At 39.1% G+C, this 21,796-nt stretch overlaps 2 pseudogenes; both read right to left on the bottom strand.

The window, feature by feature from the left end:
• Positions 1-456: 456 nt before the first annotated feature.
• On the bottom strand, positions 457-1,473 carry LOC130679764 (olfactory receptor 6M1-like; annotated as a pseudogene).
• Positions 1,474-3,158: 1,685 nt separating this feature from the next.
• Positions 3,159-21,796, bottom strand: part of LOC130679763 (mast cell carboxypeptidase A-like) — a 39,607-nt pseudogene continuing 20,969 nt past the window's right edge.

Genomic DNA, 21,796 nt, shown 5'->3' with positions numbered 1-21,796 from the left:
TTCACAATAAGGAGAAACTCTATATTAGATTCAGCAATATATTGATACTGATAGAGAAAAAATTATCAGTGAATTAGGTATGGAAGGTGAAATGTACCTCAAACAGAGCTCTCAAGATTTCAGAGCAGTGGGTGTGCAGGAATTTGGTTTTGGAATCACTGAATGCCCAGGAAAGTGGGAGTATGAGGGGAGGGCTGGTTTATGTACATATGTATATATGTAAGCATATATGTAAAAGTGTAGTGATGTACTTTTGGGTCTACTGAATCTCTATAAAGATTTTAAGACTATGTGAATATTGGACCTAGATAAGGAAATACTGGTTTAGAATATACATAAAATACACATTTAAAATCATATGTTCACATGTGTTTCTCCCTTATGTACATTTAAATAATTGCATAAGTAACAATAACTTTGTTGTTAGTCATGCAACATGACTGATGTCTGAAAATATCATTTTTGTAGCATGCCTGCATATTTACTGAAGGCATCTCTCAGGGATTCTTTGACTTTCTCATTTCGGAGACTGTAGATGAAAGGATTCAGCATCGGTGTTACAATGGTGTTCAGCACTGTGGCAAATTTGTTGATGTTCATTGAACTGCCCTTTTTTGGACGAACATAGAGGAAAATAGAGCTCCCATAATAAAGTGTAACCACGGTGATGTGTGAAACACAAGTAGAGAAAGCCTTCTGGCGTCCCTGGGCAGAGGGAATTCTAAGGATGGTAATGACAATGTACGTGTAAGACACTCCTGTCAGGAGCAAGGATCCCAGGAGCAACAGGGCAGAGGAGACAAAGTCGGCCAGCTCAGCCGGGGAGATATCCGAACAAGCCAGATTTAGCACAGGGGCTCAGTCACAGAAGAAGTGATGGATTTTGTTTGGGCCACAAAATAGTACAGGTGCAGTTAAGATGGATGGCACCAACATTGACAGAAAGGCACCCATGTAGGATCCCAGAAGCAGCAATATGCACGTCTGCTTGTTCATGATCATCGCATACCTCAGGGGGTTACAGATGGCGATGTATCGATCGAAGGACATGACGGCCAGAATGAAGAATTCTGTGGATCCCAGGAGGAAGTAGAAGATGGACTGAGTGAGACATCCTGCAAAGGATATTGCTCTGGTGAGGGAAAACGTGTTGGCCAGCATCTTTGGCACCACGGTGGATGTGATGGCGACTTCCAGGAAAGAAAGATTGGCGACAAAGAAATACATGGGGGAATGCAGACGGTAGTCCCCACACACCAACAGGATGATCATGCTGTTTCCAATCAAAGATGTCATGTACATGAGCAGGAATGCAGAGAAAAGAAGAATTTCTACCTCTTTCTCATTCTGAAACCCAAGAAGAATGAATTCGGTGACTTGGGACTTGTTTCTGTGATCCATAATGTCCCCACTTCCACCTGGCATAACAGAAAGAATATTGATGGTTAATCCTTTTGTATTAGCCCTGGACATACCCTGCCAATGTCCATTAACTAACTTTTGTTTCCAGTGAGGGATGTTAATCCAGACAAATGGTTACATGTTCAATGCATAAATAGCTCCTGAGATGAACTGTACAAAATTTAAGGGGTGAGATTCACTCATTACAACAGCATCAGTACCGCACCAAGGCTGAGACAACCGTATACTTTGGGAAACCCTCTGGGACTCCTCTAAGTGGATTCAAGTCATGTGAAACATTCTTAAAAGTGTCTCTTTGGGGTGATCTTTTATCGCCTGTCATTAATCCATTCTGAATGTAATGACTGCTTTTCAGGATGCTAAGAGAGTTACAATGAAATCTAATTCTACATTAATTTTATGTGCAAGAACATTCTTCTAAGTTAGCCATATTATTTTATAGGTGGAATAAAATTATTTAAAAATAAGTGAGCATCAGTACATCATAGGCATTTTCCAAAAAGTTCATGACTCCTAACTCACTTGCTCCAGTCTCTACATTGTTACATTAACTTCTAACAATACAAAATATAATGCAATCTCTGTAAGAAATCAGGCTCCATAATGAGTGAGATCATCCAATGTCTCATATGGATATGGAAAAGGGTGAAACATGACTTCATTTATCACTATTGACTGTGTTTATCTTGGAATACAAACAGAGAGAGCAAATGCTCAGCAAAAGGCGTAGAAATACTGCACTTCCGGATTTTGATTAGCTGAGAGAAGCAACCCCTTCATGCTAGAATCTGTGGGCCAGAAATGCAGAACAGAGAGGCACAGGTCGCAGAGATGGGACATTACTACTTCCTTACTAGCTGACTATTTGGGAGTCTGTAATTGCCCCCCACATCTAGGTGACTGAAGGCAAGAACACAGATTAGGTGCCATGATTATTTCCTATCCAATATTACAAGATACATGAAGGTCTGATATAAGAGGTTTCAGAGAGCTAATTTTTGATGAGTGGAGTTTTGTTGTCTTTGTAATATGGATTTATAGGTGAGGCTTGGAGAGTGTGTCAATGTTCTTCAATCTCATAGAGGTTCAGTGATAGAAATGGGACAGTCTCCTGGGTCTTCTGACTTGTTTGCTGTAGTTCCTTGCTCAACATATGGATTCCTTCTTTTATTTATTTATTGTACATTTACTGCTTAATGAGGATGGGACCAAGGACACAAAAGAATCTCTGACACATGCAATTAAAGATGTAAAGAGAAAATGAATTCACTTTGGATCCAAGCTGGTGTTTTCTCTGATTCTTTATAATAAACTTTTGGAATCCTATCACACAACTAATCATTTTAATTACTGAGACCTAAAATTTTCAACATGGTGATGCTGTGTGAAGGTTATAATCAGATTGTTATGCTGAAGGAGAGAAAATGTGATGAGCTTGGTGGAGAAGGGAAAGATGATTTTGGACTAAGAGGTTTTTCTGGGACATGCTTTTTCTTAGTTAAATAAAAGGTGTTTGACTCTGAGCAGATGTTGGGCATCTTGAAGGCACTAGAAGAAAGGCAGAAACTCATCCATCAAGTGAAGGCTTAAAAAGACTACAGCATTTAACTACCACACTTTGCATAAGGGAAAGGAGGAGGAGAAAGAAAAGGAGGCAATCACAGTATAGAGAGGATGAGAAAATAAAAGAAATGCGAGCAAATATCCCCAGTTATAGAATATTGTAATATGTGTACTTACATGCTGAAGGATACCTCAGAAGATGTGTGGACGTTCACAGGCATGTTTTCAGGACTGAGCAGAGTCTCTCTGGCTACAGCTGCAGGGTTTGGATGGCATCCATAGCTGGAATCACTTCCGTGGATCCGTGCCTTTTTCTGAAAGCCTCGGCATGTTGGGAAACAAAGAAATGCAGAATCCAGCTGTGCCTTAGGACAGTTTATAGTGACGCTGTCCTGGAATGATGGGTCTACTCGCCGGGCCTTGTAGGAAAGACTGTCAAAATGATGAGGTTTCTGTGATACGTCCCTGAGACAATGCACCTTGTTACGAGGATTAAAGCCTGGCCTGTCACTGCTGCTCCCCGGGGAAGGGCCCTGCTGGATCAGAGGTCTGCAGGGAATAAATTATAAAGCACTTATAGTTAAACAAGAAGTAAAAGTCCTGCAAGTGTAGCAAAGTGAGGAGAAAAACTTCCACAAAACATGCATCACCCCACCCCACTCCACCAAAAAATGAGCAACTCCTACAGACGTGTCCTGGTCCACAACCAATTATAAAAAGTATATGGTGTGATTTATTGTTACTGAGTCAGGAGCCAAGTTGTCTTCCTCACCACAGCCTCATCAGCAGCACCAGGATGTGTATTTATTGAATATTTTTTTATTTGGCACTTTGTTAATATTTTACATATGTGATTATCTCTCTTACCCTTGTCACAAAAACATGTGATAGGTGATATTATTACTGTAATTTATGGTATTTATTTCATAGGATTAATAGAAGACAAAGTATATAAAGTAATAAGAATTCTCTAAAATATGAATTTATACATTCTAAAACATTATTTTAAAAGAAATCACTAACACTTACTGAGTGCTATATGCATATTCTCATTCACTGAGGCACTGAGGTAGGTAGGATCTCTGCCATCAAAGGCTTAAATTTAGTCAAGGATGAGAAAAACACATAAGTAAGAAAACAGTACTTTTTACAAATATGTTAATTCCTATTTATTAATATATAGCAAAGAAAATATATCCCCATACATTAAGGAATGTTTGAATAATGCTCTGAAAAGAACATTCCATGAAAGCAAATTATCTTTTTTACAGATCAGAGAAGTGATTGTAGAAATGAGCTATACATGTGAACCAACCTATCAGCATAAGGATGGTTTCCACCTGTGCATACATCTGGACTATTTTTATTCAGAGAAAAACTCAGAATAATCTGTTTCAACCTTGAGTGTTTAGTAAGCTATCCTTCTCAATTAATGTTTTTATTTTGTTTTTTTGTTTTTAGCCTCTAGGGTGAATTAAAAACTGTTGGCAGCCTTTCCTGATTTCTTTCTGTCTCTTTAAAGTCCTTATATTCTGTCTCCTTTCCCTCACTCTCCATCTCTACTGGACATTGCTTACTTCTTTGTACGCTTTAGGCTATTTTTCAAGAAACAGTTAACACATCTAAATTCTCTCTTCCTGATGTCATCTGAAAAAATCCTTTCCTCTATAAACATGACCATATTCTTAGCTACAGTATCCTCTAAGCAAATCCATTATACTTTTATTGTATCTGTAACAAGCATAAACGTTGCCTTATTTTTAATATCAGTTTTCCCATATAGGCCAAATGTTAAATTGAATCTGGGCCTGTGTTTGTCCTACTGATGTTATATGTGAAACACTGAGCCCATTGTCTGTAAGCCCACATCAGTAAAGGTGGTATGAAAGGATTAATGAGTGGATGCATGAGTTTAGAGGAAAACAGTATATATTAGGAAAGGAAATCTAACTCTATTCTATAAATGCTTAATTTTAGGGACATAAAGAACAGGTAAGTGTGCATTTGATGTTTTCAGAATAAATACTCCTGGAATTTATGTCAGACTAGAAGGGTCAGAGTTAAAGGTTCTGAGTTTATGGACACAGAGGGGGAGGTGGGCGGTGGAGAGGGTGATGGAGGAGACGACAAGAGTTCAGAGGAAAAAGAATTTTTAATGGGGTTCGGTATAAGGAGAATTATTTGAAAGTGTCAGTGGAACAAAAATGTAAAATATTGCAAATTTTAAGAAATAAGCAAGATGTCATGATTCTTCATTCTTGAATAGATTTAATGAACTGAATGATGATTGCAAAGAACTTGCAAAGAACTTGTTTAGATGAACAAACTCCTTAAAATTATCTTCTAGTAATTTAGGATGTGAATGAAGGCTATAAACTAATAGGATTAAGTAACTAGAAAACAGTGGGAAAAAGGGGGAAAAGACTGGTTTCTTCTGTTTAGTTTTCATTGTGGTAAACAGACGTGGTTATGCATTTATGTTGTTGAGTATAATTGTGAGTAGAAGCAGAAAGTTTGAAATTATAAAAACACATTTCATTGATAAAACCATTCCTTCTGGGAATGATCACAAAGATACCAGATGAGGGGACTCGGCCTCCATTCCCTCATAAAGATCAACAATTAGCTCTCCATGAGTAAAAGCAGCTCTCAGTCAGATGCCTCCTTGAGAAGCTTCAGTAATAAAGTGAAACAAGAAACTTGGGCAAAAAACAGAAAATGTAGGAAGAAGTTTCAGCCCTCCTTTATTTATTTATTTATTTATTGGTATCATTATTTAATCTACAATTACATGAAGGACATTATGTTTACTAGGCTTCCCCCTTCACCAAGTCCCCCCCACATACCCCTTCACAGTCACTGTCCATCAGCATAGTAAGATGCTGTAAAATCACTACTTGTCTTCTCTGTGTTGTAGAACCCGCACCGTACCGCCCCCCCCCCACATTATACGTGCTGATCATAATGCCCCCTTTCTTTTCCCCTGCCCTTATCTCTCCCTTATCTTCCCTTTGCTAACTGTTAGTCCATTCTTGGGTTCTGTGATTCTGCTGCTGTTTTGTTCCTTCAGTTTTTCTTTGTTCTTATACTTCACATATGAGTGAAATCATTCGCTACTTGTCTTTCTCCACCTGGCTTATTTCACTGAGCATAATACCCTCTAGCTCCATTCATGTTGTTGCAAATGGTAGGATTTGTTTTCTTCTTATGGCTGAATAATATTCCATTGTGTATATATGTGCCACACCTTCTTTACCCATTCATCTACTGATGCACATTTAGGTTGCTTCCATTTCTTGGCTATTGTAAATAGTGCTGTGATAAACATAGAGGTGCATCTGTCTTTTTCAAACTGGGTGCAGCCCCACCATTACGACCTCATCTGATCTAAGTTACCATTTTAAAGGTCTTATCTCCAAACACAGTCACGCTGGGAGTTATTGCTTTAATATTTGAATTTGGGGGAGGACACAATTCAGTCTCTAAAATGTACTAGGAGGGTGACTCTTCACATTTAGAGGCTAAACATTCTACTGTGACTATACCATCTTAACTTCAATAGCATATGAAAGCTCTGCTCCTATACAGCTCTGTTTCCATCCACTTAGAATATTGATGTCACAAATTATATCTCTATAATTCTGTGCCCTAACCATAGACAAATAACGTTTTTTAAAATTGGATTCGACTTTCATTTCTAAAAATATTGTAGCATTGTTGAAAAACACTTTTATATTCAACAATTATATACAATACAAAATGCTCACCACAATATGTGTAGTTGCCATCTGTCACCAGAGAGATAGGTATTGCAGTATGATTAACTATATTCCCTATGCTGCACTTTCTATCCCCATGATTTATTTGTGTTATAATTAGAAGCTTAAAAAATGAGGGTGAATTTAAGATAATCCTAGATAAGATCTGAGGGTGTTCATTACTGCTGTTCATTCCCTTCAAGATATGCTAACAGCAGTAATTTAGGTTCATATTAAAGGTAGACAGCAGACAGGAACTCTAAGTGATATGAAGAAATGATCTCTGGTAATATAAATCTATGGGTTGTAATAAGAGGTAATATACTTGTAATGATTTGTAACTCCAGTTTTTAATTTCTACAGATTTAAATCCCTTGGAATTAAAGTGCTAGAACTGCACTTCTTTGAGCTTTTGCTTTCTATCTCAATGTTGTCTCTTTACAAGCTATGCCTCGAACACCCAAATGTGAGTGTTCTCATTGCCAACCATGCCAATAGAGCTCAGCCTCATCTGAAAATGAACCCTGCCTGTCCGCATGGCTGGTGGAGTCCAGACAGCAGCTGAAGGGCCTTAAACCGAAGCACATAGACAGGCAGGGCAATATCCCAATAAATCAGCAATCTACTCCAACGAGACACTTCATTTTGCCACCGAATCCACATTTGTCTTAAGTCAGCGGTCATTACCAGTTTACAAAAGGAGCATGAAACACCTTTGCCATTTCCTTCAAATCTTTCAATGGTAAAAAAAAAAAAAGCTAATAATATTGTCTCAGAATCAAAAGACAAAATGTAATCCATACAAGTTCCCAGGAGAGATCCTTCATCAGACTGCAACGATCCCCCTTCCCTCCAACAGTAAATACTATGCCTTTCCTATTGAATGTTGATGCCTCCACATTTGCCTGGATACCTTTGTTAAGATCGCCAGGTAGAAAGATAGACATGAGCAGCTGGGGAAGGGGAAGATAAGATTCCAGGAGGAAAACACCTAGATAATGTTCAAAGAAAAAAACAGCCACACTGCCCGCGGGCACCGACGGCGGGAGCTCAGCGGATCCTCACTCGCCTTGATTTGATGGCCTGCGGAGCCTCTTCCTCCTCCTGCTCCTCAGCCTCCTGCTGTTTCTCCTACTCTGCCGCCTCCTCCTCCTCCTCCCCCGCCTCCTCCTCCTCCTCCTCCTACTCCTCCTCTGCCTTCTTCTCTGCCTCCTGTAGATATTATAGAGCCATAATATCCAATATTTTTTGCATGCTTCTATATACCTATATATATATGTGGAGAGTGTGACTGTATGAATACTTCGATGCTCTATTTTCCATTGGCAACGTTTATTCCTGTTTGAAACCTTTTTTCTTTGCTGCCAAGAATATGTGTGTTTTTCTGCTTATGATTTAAGTTGCTCTTACATTGTGTCATAATGGCTTATCTGTTCCTGCTATTTCTCATATCTACTAAGTTTAAAATAACCATTTTAAACTGGTGTTCTTGTCTGTTCTTTTGTTCTTCACTTTGCTCACTTTCTGTCCAGATACACATGAATCTGAGTGTATCATCTGTTTTGAAATCTTGTTGTCAATCACTTGTAGATATAATGAATCCCTGGCATGGCTATGTTGCAGCAAGATCTAGGTGGATGCAGGTCTTTATATTTTCTCTCAGCCCTTTAACAATAACTGGCTGATAGGTGAATGCTAGTGAATGTTCTCTAGGAGTGGAACTTGCCTGGTTTTTTTTTTTGAGTCGTTTTCTAACACCACCAAAGGAGCTTCTGATAAGTGGGCTCTAGAAGCTATATGTGATAACTGAGGCATTTTCAAATTCCATAGTAGTTGTTAAGCGCATAGACTTGCAGTTCCAAGTTTACACTTTTAGCATAGATTTGGAAGTGATTTAGGGTATTGCTAGGAATCCATGGATTCATATGCACATATATTTTTTTCATTCAACAAATTCAAAATGCATAATGAATATGAGCATGTGTATTTGGTGAGGGTGGGTTGTCCATGAAATGTTCAAAAGTGAAACAGCAGCATGCCCAAAATATTGGATATCATGGCTCTAGACAGTGATGCAGGCTAAATCAAGTCTAGTCTGTGATTTCAATCCACATTCCCTCTTTGGGATAAATCAGGGCACCATTTTCATTGAGCAAGTTTATAGATTTTAGTTCTGCTGTTATTCTATGTCTTGCACTGTGCTAGATATTATTATATCTGAGAGGAAATCAGAACCAATTGCCTTTGAGGAATTAAATTTTCTTAGGAAATTACAGTTTGGTAAGCAGTTTTGTTGGGAATTTTCTGTAAGGTTTGGGCCTAAGAACGGAAGCTCAGAAATGGTTTGGAGAAAATGTGATTTTTACTATAGTATTTCCAAACTAAAACCAGTGTGATCTTGCTATAAGAGCATAAATGATCTCATTTCCCAAGGTGTGAATTAATGGTCTTTGGTGAGAATCAGGTGAATTTCTTTTCATTGCATCAAAATAGAAAAGGCCAGTTAGAAAAACCAGATGGGAAAGCAGTATGCACAGTGATCAAGATCATGGGCGTTGGTTTTGTTAAAAATCCTGGGACTGAACCCAGTTTAACTAGTTGCGAGCACTGCCCACCTCATAGGGTCTTGTGAGGATTAACTGAGATTGTGAAAATCAAGAGCTAAGCAGTGCCTGACGTAAGAAATCCAAGTCAATGTTTCAAAACACACAAAGACAGTGTAAAATTAGTGAAAAGTGAGAAGTAGTGCTGAGACACTGAAACAAAGCAACAAAACTAGAACCTTATGACCTCCTTTCTTAATTTACTATGTAGATTTCAGTTGAACACAGTAGGAAAGGGCTGGTCCAAGGGACAGGAAGCTGGTTTGACAGGGCTGAATCTGCTGGTCTACCATTTTTCTACCAGGGACTCAGGAAAGACTGCTTGCATGGGGACTAGGCCAAGGAAGGAAAAGTCCAGTTAAGTTAAATGGTTTTAACAAAAAGTATCGATTCTGCCCAAAGTAACTCTTGTTAGTTCCTGTGAGGATAAAATATTGTTGGTCATGGGGAACAGGAAGGTGGATGAATTCAACTGTCAATTCATCTTGATTTAATAACTTAATGTTGACCTCGTAACCTTATAGAAGTTCAGTATAATTTGTTTTTAGAAAAATCTTACTACCCAAAAGGACAGAATCTGTGCCCTAGATTCACAAATTAATTCAGAATTCCCTGTTAAAACTAAAGTTCAAACTCCAGGTGTTTAATCCTAATTTATAAAAGCTATATTTTTCTTCAATATTTATAAAAAAATAATTAGGGTAAATGACACAGTAAGTAAGGAAAGACTTACAAATTGTTGTTGCTATTGGGCCATAGATGTAGTGGCTTTCATATCGAGTTGATAGAACATCAGTGCCAATCTTTGCAACTTTAGCCTGGAGAAAAAGGGAAGTTAGAGTGGAATAATAGTATGCTATGTAAATGCCATTAATTTACTGCAGATAAAAAAAAGGCAGTGTTGGAGGGGCGGAAGATGGCGGCGTGAGTAGAGCAGCGGAAATCTCCTCCCAAAACAACATATATCTATGAAAATATAACAAAGACAACCCTTCCTAGAATAAAGACCAGAGGACACAGGACAATATCCAGACCACATCCACACCTGAGAGAACCCAGCGCCTCGCGAAGGGGGTAAGATACAAGCCCCGGCCCCGCGGGAGCCAAGCGCCCCTCCCCCCAGCTCCCGGCGGGAGGAGAGCAGGCAAAGCGGGAGGGAGACGGAGCCCAGGACTGCCGAACACCCAGCCCCAGCCATCCGGGCCAGAGTGCAGGGCACTCGATACTGGGAAAACAGGGCAGCAAGAACAGTGAGCAGGCACTGGAGGCTAGGCGACAGAGGACATAAGAAAAGCGCGCGACCATTTTTTTTTTTGCTTTTTTGCTGTTTTGTTTTGGTGAGCGCTTTTTGGAAGTCTTAAAGGGATAGGGACCCCAATACTAGGGAAACAGGGCAGCAAGAACAGTGAGCGGGCACTGGAGGCTGGGCGACAGAGGACATAAGAAAAGCGCGCGACCATTTTTTTTTTTTTTGCTTTTTTGCTGTTTTGTTTTGGCGAGCGCTTTTTGGAAGTCTTAAAGAGATAGGGACCCCAATACTAGGGAAACAGGGCAGAAAGACCGGTGAGCAGAGGCCTGAGGCTGGCACCGGAGAATAAAGAAAAACGAACGACCACCCCTTTTTTTTTTTTTTTTTTTATTAAAAACTTTTTTTTTTTTTAATTAAAAAATTTTTTTTTTCTCATTTTTTTTTTGGTGGTCGTTGTTTTGTTTTGGCGGGTGCTTTTTGGAAGTCTTAAAGGGGTAGGGCGGGTCACTTAATCCAGAGGTAGGGAATCCGGGATCTCCGGGCACCCTAACCCCTGGGCTGCAGGGAGCAGGGAGGCCCCTTACGGAGATAAATAGCCTCCCAGCAGCTCCTGCTCCAACGCGACTCCACCATTTTGGAGTAGCTGCCCGAGCCAGGCCACGCCCACAGCAACAGCGGAGATTAACTCCACAGCAGCCGGGCAGGAAGCAGAAACCCTGTCTGCGCGCAGCACAAGCCACTAGAGGCCGCTGTTCTCCCAGGAGAGGAGGGCCACAAACCAACAAGAAAGAAGTCCTTCCAGCCGTCACTCGTCCCAGTTCTGCAGACTATTCCTACCACCATGAAAAGGCAAAGCTACAGGCAGACAAAGATCACAGAGACAACACCAGAGAAGGAGACAGACCTAACCAGTCTTCCTGAAAAAGAATTCAAAATAAGAATCATAAACATGCTGACAGAGATGCAGAGAAATACGCAAGAGAAATGGGATGAAGTCCGGAAGGAGATCACAGATGCCAGAAAGGAGATCGCAGAAATGAAACAAACTCTGGAAGGGTTTATAAACAGAATGGATAGAATGCAAGAGGCCATTGATGGAAATGAAATCAGAGAACAGGAACGCATAGAAGCTGACATAGAGAGAGACAAAAGGATCTCCAGGAATGAAACAATATTAAGAGAACTGTGTGACCAATCCAAAAGGAACAATATCCGTATTATAGGGGTCCCAGAAGAAGAAGAGAGAGGAAAAGAGATGGAAAGTATCTTAGAAGAAATAATTGCTGAAAACTTCCCCACACTGGGGGAGGAAGTAATCGAACAGACCACGGAAATACACAGAACCCCCAACAGAAAGGATCCAAGAAGGACAACACCAAGACACATAATAATTAAAATGGCAAAGATCAAGGACAAGGAAAGAGTCTTAAAGGCAGCTAGAGAGAAAAAGGTCACCTATAAAGGGAAACCCATCAGGCTAACGTCAGATTTCTCAACAGAAACTTTACATGCAAGAAGAGAATGGCATGATATATTTAATACAATGAAACAGAAGGGCCTTGAACCAAGGATACTGTATCCAGCACGACTATCATTCAAATATGACGGTGGGATTAAACAATTCCCAGACAAACAAAAGCTGAGGGAATTTGCTTTCCACAAACCACCTCTACAGAACATCTTACAGGGACTGCTCTAGATGGGAGCACTCCTAGAAAGAGCACAGCACAAAACACCCAACATATGAAGAATCGAGGAGGAGGAACAAGAAGGGAGAGAAGAAAAGAATCTCCAGACAGTGTATATAACAGCTCAATAAGCGAGCTAAGTTAGGCAGTAAGATACTAAAGAGGCTAACCTTGAACCGTTGGTAACCACGAATTTAAAGCCTGCAATGGCAATAAGTACATATCTTTCAATAGTCACCCTAAATGTTAATGGGTTGAATGCACCAATCAAAAGACACAGAGTAACAGAATGGATAAAAAAGCAAGACCCATCTATATGCTGCTTACAAGAAACTCACCTCAAACTCAAAGACATGTACAGACTAAAAGTCAAGGGATGGAAAAACATATTTCAAGCAAACAACAGTGAGAAGAAAGCAGGGGTTGCAGTACTAATATCAGACAAAATAGACTTCAAAACAAAGAAAGTAACAAGAGATAAAGAAGGACACTACATAATGATAAAGGGCTCAGTCAAACAAGAGGATATAACCATTCTAAATATATATGCACCCAACACAGGAGCACCAGCATATGTGAAACAAATACTAACAGAACTAAAGGGGAATATAGACTGCAATGCATTCATTCTAGGAGACTTCAACACACCACTCACCCCAAAGGATAGATCCACTGGGCAGAAAATAAGTAAGGACACGGAAGCACTGAACAACACAGTAGAGCAGATGGACCTAATAGACATCTATAGAACTCTACATCCAAAAGCAGCTGGATATACATTCTTCTCAAGTGCACATGGAACATTCTCCAGAATAGACCACATACTAGGCCACAAAAAGAGCCTCAGAAAATTCCAAAAGATTGAAATCCTACCAACCAACTTTTCAGACCACAAAGGCATAAAACTAGAAATAAACTGTACAAAGAAAGCAAAGAGGCTCACAAACACATGGAGGCTTAACAACACGCTCCTAAATAATCAATGGATCAATGACCAAATGAAAATGGAGATCCAGCAATATATGGAAACAAATGACAACAACAACACTAAGCCCCAACTTCTGTGGGACGCAGCAAAAGCAGTCTTAAGAGGAAAGTATATAGCAATCCAAGCATATTTAAAAAAGGAAGAGCAGTCCCAAATGAATGGTCTAATGTCACAATTATTGAAATTGGAAAAAGAAGAACAGATGAGGCCTAAGGTCAGCAGAAGGAGGGACATAATAAAGATCAGAGAAGAAATAAATAAAATTGAGAAGAATAAAACAATAGCAAAAATCAATGAAACCAAGAGCTGGTTCTTTGAGAAAATGAACAAAATAGATAAGCCTCTAGCCAGACTTATTAAGAAGAAAAGAGAGTCAACACAAATCAACAGTATCAGAAACGAGAAAGGAAAAATCACGACGGACCCCACGGAAATGCAAAGAATTATTGGAGAATACTATGAAAACCTATATGCTAACAAGCTGGGAAACCTAGGAGAAATGGACAACTTCCTAGAAAAATACAACCTTCCAAGATTGACCCAGGAAGAAACAGAAAATCTAAACAGACCAATTACCAGAAGCGAAATTGAAGCGGTAATCAAAAAACTACCAAAGAACAAAACTCCCGGGCCAGATGGATTTACCTCGGAATTTTATCAGACATACAGGGAAGACATAATACCCATTCTCCTTAGAGTTTTCCAAAAAATAGAGGAGGAGGGGATACTCCCAAACTCATTCTATGAAGCTAACATCACCCTAATACCAAAACCAGGCAAAGACCCCACCAAAAAAGAAAACTACAGACCAATATCCCTGATGAACGTAGATGCAAAAATACTCAACAAAATATTAGCAAACCGAATTCAAAAATACATCAAAAGGATCATACACCATGACCAAGTGGGATTCATCCCAGGGATGCAAGGATGGTACAACATTCGAAAGTCCATCAACATCATCCACCACATCAACAAAAAGAAAGACAAAAACCACATGATCATCTCCATAGATGCTGAAAAAGCATTTGACAAAGTTCAACATCCATTCATGTTAAAAACTCTCAGCAAAATGGGAATAGAGGGCAAGTACCTCAACATAATAAAGGCCATCTATGATAAACCAACAGCCAACATTATATTGAACAGCGAGAAGCTGAAAGCATTTTCTCTGAGATCAGGAACTAGACAGGGATGCCCACTCTCTCCACTGTTATTTAACATAGTACTGGAGGTCCTAGCCACGGCAATCAGACAAAATAAAGAAATACAAGGAATCCAGATTGGTAAAGAAGAAGTTAAACTGTCACTATTTGCAGATGACATGATACTGTACATAAAAAACCCTAAAGACTCCACCCCAAAACTACTAGAACTGATATCGGAATACAGCAAAGTTGCAGGATACAAAATCAACACACAGAAATCTGTGGCTTTCCTATATACTAACAATAAACCGACAGAAAGAGAAATCAGGAAAACAACTCCATTCACAATTGCATCAAAAAAAATAAAATACCTAGGAATAAACCTAACCAAAGAAGTGAAAGACTTATACTCTGAAAACTACAAGTCACTCTTAAGAGAAATTAAAGGGGACACTAACAGATGGAAACTCATCCCATGCTCGTGGCTAGGAAGAATTAATATCCTCAAAATGGCCATCCTGCCCAAAGCAATATACAGATTTGATGCAATCCCTATGAAACTACCAGCAACATTCTTCAATGAACTGGAACAAATAATTCAAAAATTCATATGGAAACACAAAAGACCCCGAATAGCCAAAGCAATCCTGAGAAAGAAGAATAAAGTAGGGGGGATCGCACTCCCCAACTTCAAGCTCTACTATAAAGCCATAGTAATCAAGACAATTTGGTACTGGCACAAGAGCAGAGCCACAGACCAATGGAACAGACTAGAGAATCCAGACATTAACCCAGACATATATGGTCAATTAATATTTGATAAAGGAGCCATGGACACACAATGGCGAAATGACAGTCTCTTCAACAGATGATGCTGGCAAAACTGGACAGCTACATGTAGGAGAATGAAACTGGACCATTGTCTAACCCCATATACAAAAGTAAACTCAAAATGGATCAAAGACCTGAATGTAAGCCATGAAACCATTAAACTCTTGGAAGAAAACATAGGCAAAAACCTCTTAGACATAAACATGAGTGACCTCTTCTTGAACATATCTCCCCGGGCAAGGAAAACAACAGCAAAAATGAGTAAGTGGGACTATATTAAGCTGAAAAGCTTCTGTACAGCAAAAGACACCATCAATAGAACAAGAAGGATCCCTACAGTATGGGAGAATATATTTGAAAATGACACATCCGATAAAGGCTTGACGTCCAGAAGATATAAGGAGCTCACACGCCTCAACAGACAAAAAACAAATAACCCAATTAAAAAATGGGCAGAGGAACTGAACAGACAGTTCTCCAAAAAAGAAATACAGATGGCCAACAGACACATGAAAACATGCTCCACATCGCTAATTATCAGAGAAATGCAAATTAAAACTACAATGAGGTATCACCTCACACCAGTAAGGATGGCTGCCATCCAAAAGACAAACAACAACAAATGTTGGCGAGGCTGTGGAGAAAGGGGAACCCTCCTACACTGCTGGTGGGAATGTAAGTTAGTTCAACCATTGTGGAAAGCAGTATGGAGGTACATCAAAATGGTCAAAACAGACTTACCATTTGACCCAGGAATTGCACTCCTAGGAATTTACCCTAAGAACGCAGCAATCAAGTTTGAGAAAGACAGATGCACCCCTATGTTTATTGCAGCACTATTTACAATAGCCAAGAATTGGAAGCAACCTAAATGTCCATCAATAGATGAATGGATAAAGAAGATGTGGTACATATACACAATGGAATACTACTCAGCCATAAGAAAAGGGCAAATCCAATCATTTGCAGCAACATGGATGGAGCTGGAGGGTATTATGCTCAGTGAAACAAGCCAAGCGGAGAAAGAGAAATACCAAATGATTTCACTTATCTGTGGAATATAAGAACAAAGGAAAAACTGAAGGAACAAAACAGCAGCAGAATCACAGAACTCAAGAATGGACTAACAGGTACCAAAGGGAAAGGGACTGGGGAGGATGGGTGGGTAGGGAGGGATAAGGGGGGGAGAAGTAGGGGGGTATTAAGATTAACATGCATGGGGGCTAAGAGAAAAGGGAGGGCTGTACAACACAGAGAAGGCAAGTAGTGATTCTACAACATTTTGCTATGCTGATGGACAGTGACTGTAAAGGGGTTTATAGGGGAGACCTGGTATAGGGGAGAGCCTAGTAAGCATAATATTCGTCATGTAAGTGTAGATTAGTGATACCAAAAACAAAGAAAAAAAAAAAGGGGCAGTTCCTGTGTGGTAACCTCCAACGAGTTCTACACAAGGGTATAAAGGGCATATAAAAGTGTAGGCAAAGGGTCTGTTTGTGTTTATACAGAGGATCAAAGCCTAATTTGGCTACCCCGAAAATGAACTAAGAAACGATATGAAAGAGAACTTCCAACATCAGCACTCTCTGGAAGACTCATGCCAGAAGATGATCATCAAAAAACCCCAACAAAGATCCACGCACTGCTACAGCTGTAGATGCACTCATCCCACCAGTTCCTGGACTTGCCATGGGAATGAAGAAGGAGATATCTAAGCTGGCCTGTGCATACAGTAAAACAACAAATTTGACTGGATCTATACTGTTGGAACTCAACCAAGAATTTGGAGAAGTGCAAATTGTAGCGCTCCAAAGTCTTACAACTATAGACTATTTACTGTTAAAAGAACATATGGCATGTGAACAGTCCCCAGGAATGGGTTGTTTTAATTTGTCTGATTTCTCTCAGACTGTTCAAGTTCAGTTGGACAATATCCACCATGTCATAGATAAGTTTTCACAAATGCCTAAGGTGCCTAACTGGTTTTCTTGGTTTCACTGGAGATGGCTGGTAATTACAGATATGCTTTGGTTATGTAACTATACTCCTATTATGTTAATGTGTGTGCGCAATTTAAGTAGTAGCTTAAAACCTATACATGCTGAAGTTACTCTACAAGAAGATATGCCAAAGAAATAATCAATCTTCCCATGTTTTCTCCCGCCTGCTACTTCTACAGCTTTTCTTCTTCCTTCCTAATTACAACCCTTAAATAGAATTCGTGCCTCGTATCAAATTTACCGAGTATCATAATTCTTCCAAGTGGTAAAGATACCTCAAGACAAATGCTGGGCATAGAAGCCACAGGGCATAAATATGCAAAGATGTAAAAAGCTAACCTCTTCAAACAATAAGGCTTCTCTCTCACTTACCAACTTCACATTTCCCTGTATGGCCCCGGAAGATGACTGGTTAGCCAGAGACGGGTAAGATTCCTCAAGGGAGGAACAACCTAAGACAGGCACAGTCGCAGGGGGCCATCAGGTGAGAAATTGGGGATCAACAGAGGTGAGGCTTAGAACCTCACCCCCCCGTTCTGAGAGAAATCTTCTGCATACGTGGATGTTTTATTGCCCTTGTCTAGCTTGGATTAACACATAGTCTACAGGCACACACCTGATCATCTACATTTGCTCTCTTACAACACTAAACTATGTTTTCTACCTTTATCTTGTATCTACCTACCACTTCAGCATTTTATTAAAAATAATAATAATAAAGAGAGAAATGTAGTATCCACACATAAATCAAGTATAAAAACCAAATGAGTATTCATATTTGAACTGACTGTTTAGAGTTCATAATGCATGAGCAAAACTGAAAGTTTCTGTGATGACTGCCCTTGTACTGTTCACTATGTAACTTATTCATTATGTAAGAATTTGTTCTCCATGTAAGAACTTGTTTGTTATGCCTCAGAAGATTGGAGACTGACGAAAATTAGGCTTGGGGTGGATTAATGATTGTGCATTGAGCATTGACTCCCCTATACAGAATTTTATTGTCGTTAACAACCATTTGATCAATAAATATGAGAGATGCCCTCACAAAAAAAAAAAAAAAAAAAAGGACAGACTTCCAATGGTAAAATAAATAAGTAACCGGGATGTAATGTATAGCATAAGGAATATAGTCAAGATAATGTAACAGCTTGGTAGGGTGATAGCTGGAACCTCGAATTATGTATATAAATGTTCTACCACTGTGTTGTACACTTGAAACTAATGTAATGTAATACTGTGCGTCAACTACCCTTCAATAAAAAATAATTATTTAAAAAAAAAAAAAGGCAGTGTTACTAGTTTTCTTTGCATTTGAAGATCAAAATAAAGAGAAATTTATTTTCAGTAAGAAATATTGTCATTGTGAAGATCTAAATGTGATATCAGTTATAAACAGTAATATCTTGTCTCATTTTGTGTTTCTACCCTTTCTTTTCTCTTCTCCCTTCCTTCCTCCTAAAAAACATATTCTTTCTTCTTCCTCTCAGATTGCTTTTGGCTTCAGGTAGTTGTCTTTTCCAAAGTCCATTTTTCCCATGTTCCTCCTTCCTTTTTCTTTATATGGTCTGCATTGCTGTAGGACTTTCTCTGCATCTCATTTCAGCATGCCAAAGGCAGAAAGGTGGTTGACTCCTTTTAAAAATAGTTCCGTTAGAGTTTCTCTTCCAGAGTGGCATTTCATGACCTTTATACATATTAGTGTTTTTCCTGGGAATGATGAGAGGAATGAGCTGTAATGGAATATAGTCACTATCATATTTGTACTCTAAATGAAGATTTTAATTTTAGTTCATATGTAAAACATGTGTAACAAAGAAATAAAGTGGATTGAGTATATTTTTAATTTTTAATCCATAATACTATTTTCCTATGGGCAGATTGAAATTGCATTGCTATATCTTTGCATAAATTAATCAAACTCATGGGTTCAGATTCCCAACCAGATTGGTTAAATAGATGACTCTGTGGGCTAGCTATTGCTTGTGTATTTTCTTTGTTGTATACTCATAAATTATTTTAATGACTGGTTCAAATCTCTGCCCCAACTCAAATGAAATGCAGTTGTGCTGAATACAGTTGACTGAAGTGAGAATGACAATTGTGACCTCTTTATAAAAATTAAAAATTTGATGAGGTAGCATTTGAACCACATCTTTTACTGAGTATATTTGCCAGCCCACATGGAATCTGGGATAGAGAACTTTATCAGCTTTCTTTCTTTCTTTTTTTTTTACAACAATTAAACACGTTTATTCCTTTTTATGGATACTCATTCATTCACACTGCCAGTTCGTGTGATTCACTGGACTCAGTATGTGGAGGGCTTTTTTTTTAAAGCTAACATGATTATTTTTAATATAAAGGGAGAGGTATGCTTAGTGAATCAGAGTTCTGGAAGCAGTGCATTTAGTGAGGAAGCTTCTCCAGCATTCATCTTTCTTTAGAGAGTAAAATAATATCATTTCCCAGTTGGTCACCAGGGTAACAATCCAGTGGATCCTCCTAAATCTGGTGTCTTAAGGACAGAATCACAGATACCTCTGCTGTTCTGTTCGACTTTTGCTGTGTGTGATTTTATAATATGACCCACAGTAAATGTTTAACTATGTAATGATCTGGGTAGTGATGCAATTCTACCCTGGATTGTCTAGACATTTCTTCCCACTGGTTTTATTTTAGAATCACATTGAAATATCTCATCATCTCTATACTTTCATCACATGAAAAATTAAGGATTATGGTTATAACTCTAAAGAAAAGTTCATTACTTCTTTTCTTTGGTATTAAAATGTGAAATTCTTTCAACATAACACATGTTGTTAATGAAGAACAGACTGAAAGTCCATGGTGGTGTCAATGCATAAACAAAAAACTTCTTTCTACCTACCAGGTCCTCGTGGTTAGGTGGCAGTTCTGTTGTATATCCATAGGGAAACAGTAGCATCTGGGAGTAGGAATGAAAGGTGATGTAGGCCTTGAGTGATTTTAGGTGGCTTCAAATGAAGTCAGTAACAGCTTTCGTCTCTTTCTCCGACTCTGGTGCATGGCCCCGATAGATATCCTCACATGGGTCCTTAGTGTTGGGAAATGCTGTAGAAGACACGGATGGGTAGATCACAGTCTGCTCTTCATCAGTATAGCCCCTTCCTCTTCTGGTGTGAATTCACAAAGTATTTTAAACACTTTAGTCTCCCAGGCTTGTAGGGCTGCCTCAGTGTCTCTGGTGTCATAGCCACTGCAGCTAGCTTTGTACACACAACTCAGTGTGTAACAAACTTAACCCACTGGACTATTCTTAGCCTTGTTAATTGTTTATTTTCCTTCTATTTCCCAGGGTCACAGGAATAATACATCAGAAGCAGCCCAGGGCCTGGAGCCAGATAGATCCGTTTCAATTCAACCCCAGCTCTAATTCACTGGGGACTGGTGTAAATCACCTTCTTTGAGCCTGAGTTTTTTCAACCTCTTTCAGCAGATGGCTCTCAGTGAGGGATAGTTGCTATTACCATATTCATTATGGTAGAATAGAGTAAAATACTGAGGCTGTATTTTCAACAAATTTGTGAAAAGAAAAATTTTCTGAATTGGGGTAGTGGTAATTCCTCCTTGAATGTATAAAAAGATAAAGTCATTTATGCAGCAATAACAGGGTCATCTGATTTAGCAGGCCTCTCTGCCTATCATTGCATTTCCATTAAACTTATTTCAGTTTTCTTTACCTCAGATGCTTTTTTTTAAACTTATTTTTATTAAGGTATGATTGATATACACTCTTATGAAGGTTTCACATGAAAAACAATGTGGTTACTACATTTACCCATATTATCAAGCCCCACCCATACCCCAGTGCAGTCACTGTCCATCAGTGTAGTAAGATGCCACAGATCCACTATGTGCCTTCTCTGGGCTACACTGTTCTCTGTGTGATCCCACACACCATGTGTACTAAACATATACACCTCAATCCCCTTCACCCTCCCTCCCCACCCACCCTCCCACACCCCTCCTCTTTGGTAACCAATAGTTCATTCTTGGAGTCTCCAAGTCTGCTGCTATTTTGTTCCTTCAGTTTTGTTCATCGTTATATTCCATAAATGAGGGAAATCATTTGGCATTTGTCTTTCTCCGCCTGGCTTATTTCACTGAGCATAATGTCCTCCAGCTCCATCCATGTGGTTGCAAATGGTAGAATCTGTTTCTTTCTTACTGCCGAATAGTATTCCATTGTGTATATGTACCACCTCTTCTTTATCCATTTATCTACAGATGGACACTTAGGTTGCTCCCATATCTTGGCTATTGTAAAAAGTGCTGTGATCAATATAGGGGTGCATATGTCTTTTTGAATCTGAGAAGTTGTATTCTTTGGGTAAATTCCAAGGAGTGGGATTCCTGGGCCAAATGGTATTTCTATTTTTAGTTTTTTGAGAAACCTCCATATTGCTTTCCACAATGGTTGAAGTAATTTACATTCCCATCAGCAGTGTAGGAGGGTTACCCTTTCTCTTCATCCTGACCAGTATTTGTTGTTCTTAGTCTTTTT

The sequence above is a fragment of the Manis pentadactyla genome, chromosome 12, assembly GCF_030020395.1.
Source record: "Manis pentadactyla isolate mManPen7 chromosome 12, mManPen7.hap1, whole genome shotgun sequence".
Taxonomy (NCBI): domain Eukaryota; kingdom Metazoa; phylum Chordata; class Mammalia; order Pholidota; family Manidae; genus Manis; species Manis pentadactyla.
The sequence above is the reverse complement of the archived record's forward strand: the minus strand, read 5'-3'. Positions and strand labels throughout refer to the sequence as shown.